This window comes from Anolis sagrei, chromosome 1, assembly GCF_037176765.1.
Source record: "Anolis sagrei isolate rAnoSag1 chromosome 1, rAnoSag1.mat, whole genome shotgun sequence".
NCBI lineage: Eukaryota > Metazoa > Chordata > Lepidosauria > Squamata > Dactyloidae > Anolis > Anolis sagrei.
Window position 1 is genome coordinate 152,961,442 of NC_090021.1, and position 7,983 is coordinate 152,969,424.

At 42.3% G+C, this 7,983-nt stretch overlaps 1 protein-coding gene across 1 annotated transcript in view; it reads right to left on the bottom strand.

The window, feature by feature from the left end:
* The window catches only part of WDPCP (WD repeat containing planar cell polarity effector), a 211,201-nt gene extending 203,567 nt beyond the window's left edge, over window positions 1-7,634 (bottom strand). Inside the window, exon 1 of the mRNA XM_060784552.2 lies at window positions 7,452-7,634. The gene's annotated coding sequence lies outside the window, so the exon portion shown is untranslated. The remainder of the gene's footprint in view (window positions 1-7,451) is intronic.
* Between the last annotated feature and the right edge of the window lie 349 nt (window positions 7,635-7,983).

The following is a 7,983-nucleotide window of genomic DNA, read 5'->3' on the forward strand; positions in this document are numbered from 1 at the left end:
CTTCATGCCATCAGCTAAAATATTATTTATAATAAGTGTCCTCAAGTGAAGTCATCTAATCCCATCCCAAGAAAACTTCATCTACTGTAAAAAAAAATATCAGAGTACTATATGCTAACAAACCAAAAATAAAATCTTGTTCCTGTATGTACTCAACTTCTGAAAAGAAAAAAATGCATATTCTTTCCATATCTTGAGGTGTGTCAGCCTCCAAGCTCTCTCCCCCCCCCCTATATATATATCTCCAGTGACATGTTTGAAACTAAGTAGCTAATTTAGAGGTAAGTTCCAAGAATCTCAATATCACAAGAATGCAAAAAGATGGCAACAGTTTCCTATTACTTTTATGTGGGAAATAGTGATAGGATTAGAAAAATATACAGCATGCAGAAAGCTACAAAATTATTTGACAGATAACATTCAAAAGGTAAAATGTTTTTCTCTCCTCCGGGATAATGGAATTTCTTTGATCCCAGCAGGAAGAAAAAAGAGAAAGGTAATAGAGCTAAATAAAAGACACCAAAGTCAATAGGGTCAATAGGAGGCTAACTATTGTGTTAAGAATGGGAAAGGATTTCACTATAAAAGAAAGAGAAAAAAATGATTATGGTAAAAATGCTTGCTGTACAGTAAAAGTGTAACAGTCCTGCTGGAAAAGAAGAAAAAGCTTACAAGGCACCATGAAAAACGATGACAATAGTCTCACCCCACTGTTGTTACCAAACAACTAGCATTCAGTGGGACACCTCTTCTGTTACTAAAGGTAGCATTCAGATTGGTGGGGTTCAGAGTGCTCCCTGCATTCAAGGTGATCTCACAACTCCCACCCAGGTGGGTCAATCCCCCAAAACTCCTCCAGTATGTTCTGGGTCATGGATGATTTGTGTGCCAAGCGTGGTCCAGGTCCATCATCAGTGGGGGTCACAGTGGTGTCTCAAAGTGAGAGCCAATAGGAAATTAGCCACAAACATACATCATTGCCACATACATACATACATTCACTTTTTATAGATAGATTGATTATTTTATATCAAAAGAATATATATCATATCTACATTTTTAAAACTAGAATATTTAAATTACCTTTTATAGTAAAAAAGTAAACAAGTTTTTTTAAAAAAATAAGCTGTATTCACTAATGCCTTTGGGATGTAACATTAACCCAGGTGGCTGCTGTTTGCCCTGGCTTTCTTTGTGCCCAACTCATGTAATGAACCTGTAATTACCATATTAAAAATTAATGAGAAGATCATTTGCCTCAGATTGCATCAAAGCTAAATACTCTCACTTTTACAGGCTCCTTCCTCTGAAAACATTTTGTTGGGCAAACGGTCAGAAGGACCCTAAAAATAGAGATGGGATACTGATCTGAAGTGAGAAAATAATAAATAAAATCAAATTCAGGATCTAATCTTAAAATGTGCCCTATAAGAATGCAGGACTAATTGGCTACATGGATAAAATTCTAGTTTCATTCTCTTTTTTGTTATTATTTCTTCTCTTTGGCATGCTCCAGCTAATACCAAATGCAGTGTGAACGATTCTAATGGCTGCTTCTATACAATATCCAAAGGACACATACTATGCAGGTTAATTGTTTGAGCTTGCTGTCAAGGTCTAGAAAATTTAGGCAGACAATGAAATCCTTGCCTATACAGACAGACACATGCATGCACACAGTAGGAAAACAAATGCTATGTAAAATATATTATTATTATTATTATTATTATTATTATTATTATTTATAACCCTACTTTATCTCCCCAAAGGGGACTCAAAGCAGATTGACATAAAAACATTGGTATCCAATTTAAAATATACAAATATACAAACATTAAAACAGAATTAAATGCAAACAGCATTAAATTTTTCAGTCAAAAATCATCAAAATATATTCAAATATTATTCTTCATTGTTTATATATTTTTGCTGAGCTAAACCTGACTGTTTTCAGTTATATATTTATTCATCAAAGTTAATGCAACAAAGAATAAGACAGACTCTATTTTGTCTAAAAGAAATATTTTCTTACGACTGACGCTTATGTTTGACACAACTGAAAGAGGAGTACAGGATTGTGTTTAAGCTCCACCCCTCTTCAACTCTATTTCGCTTGACCATACACAGATTTTGCCCTTCTCCAACCATAGCAGCAATTCTGCTAATAATTGTTTATTTATTTACCACATTTGTATTCTGCCTTTCTCAGCCCAGAGACAACTCAAGGCAGTCGGTAATAATAAGATGCCTCAACATAATATACCCATATATTCCGGCATATAAGACTGGGCATATAAGATGACCCCCAACTTTTCCAGTTAAAATATAGAGTTTGGGATATACTCGCCGTATAAGACCACCCCTCTTCCAACACACACCAAATAAAATTTTTAAAAGCATCAGATTTGATTTTAATATGGTATTTTTCCTATTACTGTACCTCCTTCTCTGCCGTTCAGATCTCGCACATGCGCACCTGCACCACTTCACTGCAGTCTTCAGGAGCGAGATCTGAGAGGCAGAGGAGGAGGTACGGTAAAAGGATACAAGGACAGGCCAGACAGGTTAAAGAGTTGTGTTTTTCTGGGCCCAGAGTCACTCTATCTCTTTTTTCCATACCCCGGGCACCCCGGACACCTGCAGCTTGCTCTGCCCTTCATTTACACCTTCCTGGTGAGGTGCCCCTTCACCTCACCATCAGGACCGCATTAGGTCCACGAATCCTGATGAATGGATTTTCTTCTATCGCACTTGTACAGCATCGCCCTTAATGCTATCATACAGTGGCTGCATATTGCAGGGATGCGGCCACTACCATTTTTGAGCTCCTCCCACAATATGCAGCAACCACAGATCCTCCAATCCGGATTGGAAGTTTCAGCACTCGCTCTATAAGAGCTGCCGCAAACTAGCGTCTTGGGAGAGCAAACTGTGCCAGCACAGTCGAAGACTCCGCCTGTTTCTCCGCGGCCGCGTGGTTTTCCCTTTGCTAGGGCAGCTATGCGAGCGTACCAGAATAGACGGCATATGTTATCAATATATTATTTTGCTGCAGCCAGCACAAGAGGAACTTAACTTATACAAGTTTTACAGTAAGGTTGCTCTTTTGGATACATTGAAAGCTTTTGTTCTCTTATATACATTCTGTTCTTATTATGGAAGAAAGTAATACCCATCTAGAGAAGAGGGTCTTATCCAGAGTTTCCTGGATCTGTAGGAGTGCCACAAAAAGCTGTTAAGCAAGAGATCATGATTGGAAAAACACTCCAAACATTTTTGATCTCTAAATATTATAATATAATAATTATGCAGGGGTTCCCTGAGACCTGAAAATTAATTCAAAAATTCCTCCAGGTTTGGCAAAGGCTGAACTTGAGATCTGATATTCTACTAGTACAGATAAAATTAATTTTCATGGGAAATTTACACAGTAAAAAAGTTTCATATTGGCTTCATTCCAATTCCCTTTCACTGCATACTGGGGGCCCCAGTTTGGCTTAGCCTATGCTAGACCTTTGCAGCTGACAAAAATGGTTATGCAAATCCCATGCAATTACGCAAAATAAAGTTAGTTAACATTCGCTAAAGCATCATGGAATTATGCCATTTTCTACTGTTCATTTATTTCACAAAACACAGCAGGTAGGCCATTTTTCAAGCAACTTCACAATAAAGAAGAAATTTATCTACAAAGCTGTTACAATGTAAGGGGGAGGTAGCGAACAAGAAAAGCAAATCGCTATCAGAAAAAGCAAAACAGGAATATATTAACACAGGACGAAAATGGAAAAAGATTTAAGCACTTTTACCTTTGTCAAGAACTTTCTCCAATTTAAAGAGAAAATAGTGCACAAAAGAATTATTCCTTTATTGGCCATACAAAACGCACAAAATACTTCATGCAACCTTTGGAAACTCCCCTGTCCTCTTCATATCTCAAAAGATGATGAAAAAAGTCCATTTTTAATGCTTACTCGGCTTATAACAATTGTGTCATTCATAGAAACATATGTACATATATTCTGAAGAACTGACTCCATTTTCATATGACAAATATTGAAATTATTTCATTTCTCCAGGTAATAGACATATTTGTTGTTGATGTTTGTTTAAAAAACACTTCAGATTTAGGCCCCTTCTACACTGCCACATAATCCAGATTATCAAAGCAGATAATCTAGAATATCTGCTTTGAATTGGATTATATGAGGCCCCTTCAACACAGCTGAATAAAATCCCACATTATCTGCTTCAAACTGGAATATATGACATTGTGGATTCAGATAACCCAGTTCAAGGCAGATAATATGGGATTTTGTACAGCTGTGTGGAAGGGCCCTGAATCTACACTGTCAAATAATCTGGGATAAGAAGATAATCTGGGATCAGATCCAGGGATATAGCGCAGTGTAGATCCACCCAAACACTCAACAGCTTAGGCCCTTTCCACACAACTGTATAATATCCACATTGAATTGGATTATATGGCAGTGTGGACTCAGATATCCAGTTCAAAGCAGATATTGTGGATTATCTGCCTTGATATTCTGGGTTATATGGCTGTATGGAAGGGCCCTTAGAAGCTTTTTGGACTAGAGCCCCATGCTGCCCCCATAGATGGACCTTTTTGTGGACAACACATGGTGTGAACTGCTCTTCTAGTCTCTGCTTCTATCCACACTGTCAAATTAATACAGCTTGATCCCACTTTAACTGCCATGTTCCTAGGATTTACAGTCAAGGCACCAGCACTCTGGCAGCGAAGGCTAAAGACTACGTCAAACTACAACTCTCAATTGTGTGTATGCTAAGGAGGAAATCTCCAGCTCCATGGCACGTGTGGTGCATCTATTTGTCAGATACTTTTAATAAAAACCAAATGTTTCACAACTATTTTAAAAGAGCAATTATCAGAAAGGAAGTAGCTATCCTCTTAAATTATTCCAAAAATAGCTAGTTCCAAGAACTAAAAAGCCTTCCATTTAATTTTTTTTAATTTTTTTAAAGTGGTTCGATAAGGTGGATAGCAATGTATAATAGCAAAGGAAATAACTGGAAACAGCAATTTAACAGGATCGATCCACATTTTATTTATCTATTTATTTATTATTTAAACTTATATGCCACCACTCCCCTGGGGTTCGGAGCGGCTTACAAGAATAGCTAAAATCTAACAAAGTTTAAAAGCAATTTAAAACAATTTAAAAACAACAGTATCAAACATTAAAAGCCTGTCGGAACAGGTATGTCTTACATGCCCTGCGGAAAGCTGGTAAGTCCCGCAGGGCACGAACCTCAGGTGGCAGAGCATTCCAGACTGATGGCGCCACTGCTGTGAAGGCTCTGCGTCTGGTTGCCGCTAGACGCAAGGTCTTGACACTGGGGACCTCCAATAGATCTTGGTCCTCAGAACGGAGGGATCTCTGGGGTTGGTAGGGGGTGAGACGATCCCTCAGATACATCGGCCCCAGACCATGCAAGGCCTTAAAGGTGAGTACCATCACTTTGAAAGTGATCTGGTGCTCAATTGGTAACCAATGCAGCTGTAGTAAGATTGGTGTTATGTGGCATCTCATCGGAATTCCCGCAAGAAGCCGAGCAGCTGCGTTTTGTACCAACTTGAGCTTCCGAATCACCGACAGAGGGAGGCCAATGTAGAGGGCGTTACAGTAGTCCAGTCTTGAGATGACCGTGGCCTGGATCACCGTAGCTAGGTCGTCCCTGGACAGGTAGGGGGCCAGCCGTCTAGCCTGCCGCAGGTGAAAGAAGGCGGTTCTGCTCACGGCGGAGACCTGGGCCTCCATTGTCAGCAGAGGGTCCAAAAGGACTCCCAGACTCTTTACCAATGATGACGGGCGTAACGCCTCGCCATCCAGGGTGGGCAGATGGATGTCCCCACTGCCCGGTCCACCCAGCCATAGGACCTCCGTCTTTGCTGGATTCACCCTCAACCTGCTGGCACGCAGCCATCCAGTAACGGCCTCGAGGCACTGATGGAAACAATCGGGTAGAGAGTCTGGTCGGCCTTCCATCTTCAGCACCAGCTGAGTGTCATCGGCATACTGATAACACTCAAGCCCAAAACCTCGCACCAGCTGAGCAAGTGGACACATATAGATGTTAAACAACAGAGGGGAGAGAATGGCCCCCTGAGGAACCCCACAAGATAGAGGGGACCTCTCAGAGACCAGGCCTCCCCTCTCCACTCACTGTCCACGGTTGTGAAGAAAGGAGGACAGCCAGTTTAAAGCTGTCCCCCTGATTCCAGCAACAGCAAGGCGGTGGGTCAAGAGATTGTGGTCGACTGTGTCAAATGCTGCTGTGAGATCCAATAGCACTAGCAGCGCTGACCCGCCCTGGTCAAGCTGGCATCGAAGGTGATCCGTGATGGAGACCAGCACAGTCTCTGTCCCGTGCCCCGCACGGAAGCCGGATTGGAAGGGATCTAGTCCGGCTGTGTCATCTAGGAATTGCTGCAACTGCTCCGCTGCTGCCCTCTCAATCACCTTGCCCAGGAACGAGAGATTTGAAACTGGGCGGTAACTGGAGGGAACCGAGGGATCTAAATCTGGTTTCTTCAGCAAAGGAGAGACCACCGCCTCTTTTAAACCCTCTGGAAAGACTCCTTGCTCAAGGGAGCTGTTTATGATCTTCAACAGAGGGTCACGTAATTCCTCCAAGCAGGATTTCACCAACCAAGAGGGACACGGATCGAGGGAGCAAGTGGTCGGTCTAGCTGCAGCTATGAGCCTATCGACAGCCCCTGCATCCAGTGGGATGAACCGGTCGAGGATGGGCCCAGCAAGTGGCACGGGGTCTCAAGTTCTCTCACTGTATCAATTGTGGCGGGGAGGTCCTGGCGAAGTAGCGAGATCTTGTCTGCAAAATAGCTTTGAAAAACCTCGGCTGGAGGGGCCTGATCACCACATTCCTTTCTGTAGACAATCTTAGTTTTAAAACACTCGTGCATTTCATTGGTAGAAAAATAAAATAACATTAAAATTCAAAAAAGAAAAAGAAAACAAGCTTGCTTCCTCCTCCCTATGACTTCCTCTCACATATTTATACATGGCTAACATGTCTCCTCTCAGACTTCTCTTCTTCAGGCTAAACATGCCCAGCTCTTTAAGCCGCTCCTCATAGGGCTTGTTCTCCAGACTCTTGATCATTTTAATCGCCCTCCTCTGGATGTAATTTGGTAGTTTGCCTTGGGCAGAGCAGGCTAAAGAACTCGTGAAATTACTACTCCCAGGATTCTACAGCATGAAGCCATGGTTGTTAAAGTGGTGCCAAACTGCGTTAACTTCTTTGTGCAGATGCATCCTTGGATTTTAGGCAGGAGGCGGGGATAAAGCCCCTTTAGTAGGCTTCACCCCCTACCTTCACCTCTCTTTAAACAAGCAACAAGTACAATAGGATAAACACAGTCTGTCAGGCGCTAAGGAACTTACCACCGGCCTCGTCGCGCGGCTACCTGCCCGTCTGGACTCTCCCTCAGAACTCTCTCGCTGTGGAACGGAGAGGCCAAAGCGACAATAGTCCCCTTCGGGCTTCCGTCCCTTGGAAGGTTTTCTATACCGCGCGCGCTTTCCTCTCGTCACTTGGCAACCAGCGACGCAAGGAGACGTCGGGGCTGCCCGAGAGGACACGCCTATTTTGCCTGAGCTTCATTCGCGCCTGCGCAGAAAGAATCATTCAGCCTTACGCAGGGCTAGACCACTAGCCTGAGGCTGTCTTAGGCCTTAGCGTTCACTGAGAGCCAATGTAGAGTGAGGCTCTCTCAGGCCTGCCTTAGCGTTCACTACTGTGCGCTTTCTCCCTCCAAGGGACAACCTGGAATGGGTGGGATTGGGAAGCACAGTTGAGTCCTACTTGCAGCTGTAAAAAAAAAAAAAATACTTCTTTTGAGTATGTTGTATATTCTTAAAACTTAGAATCATAGAATCAAAGAGTTGGAAGAGACCTCATGGGCCATTCAGTCCA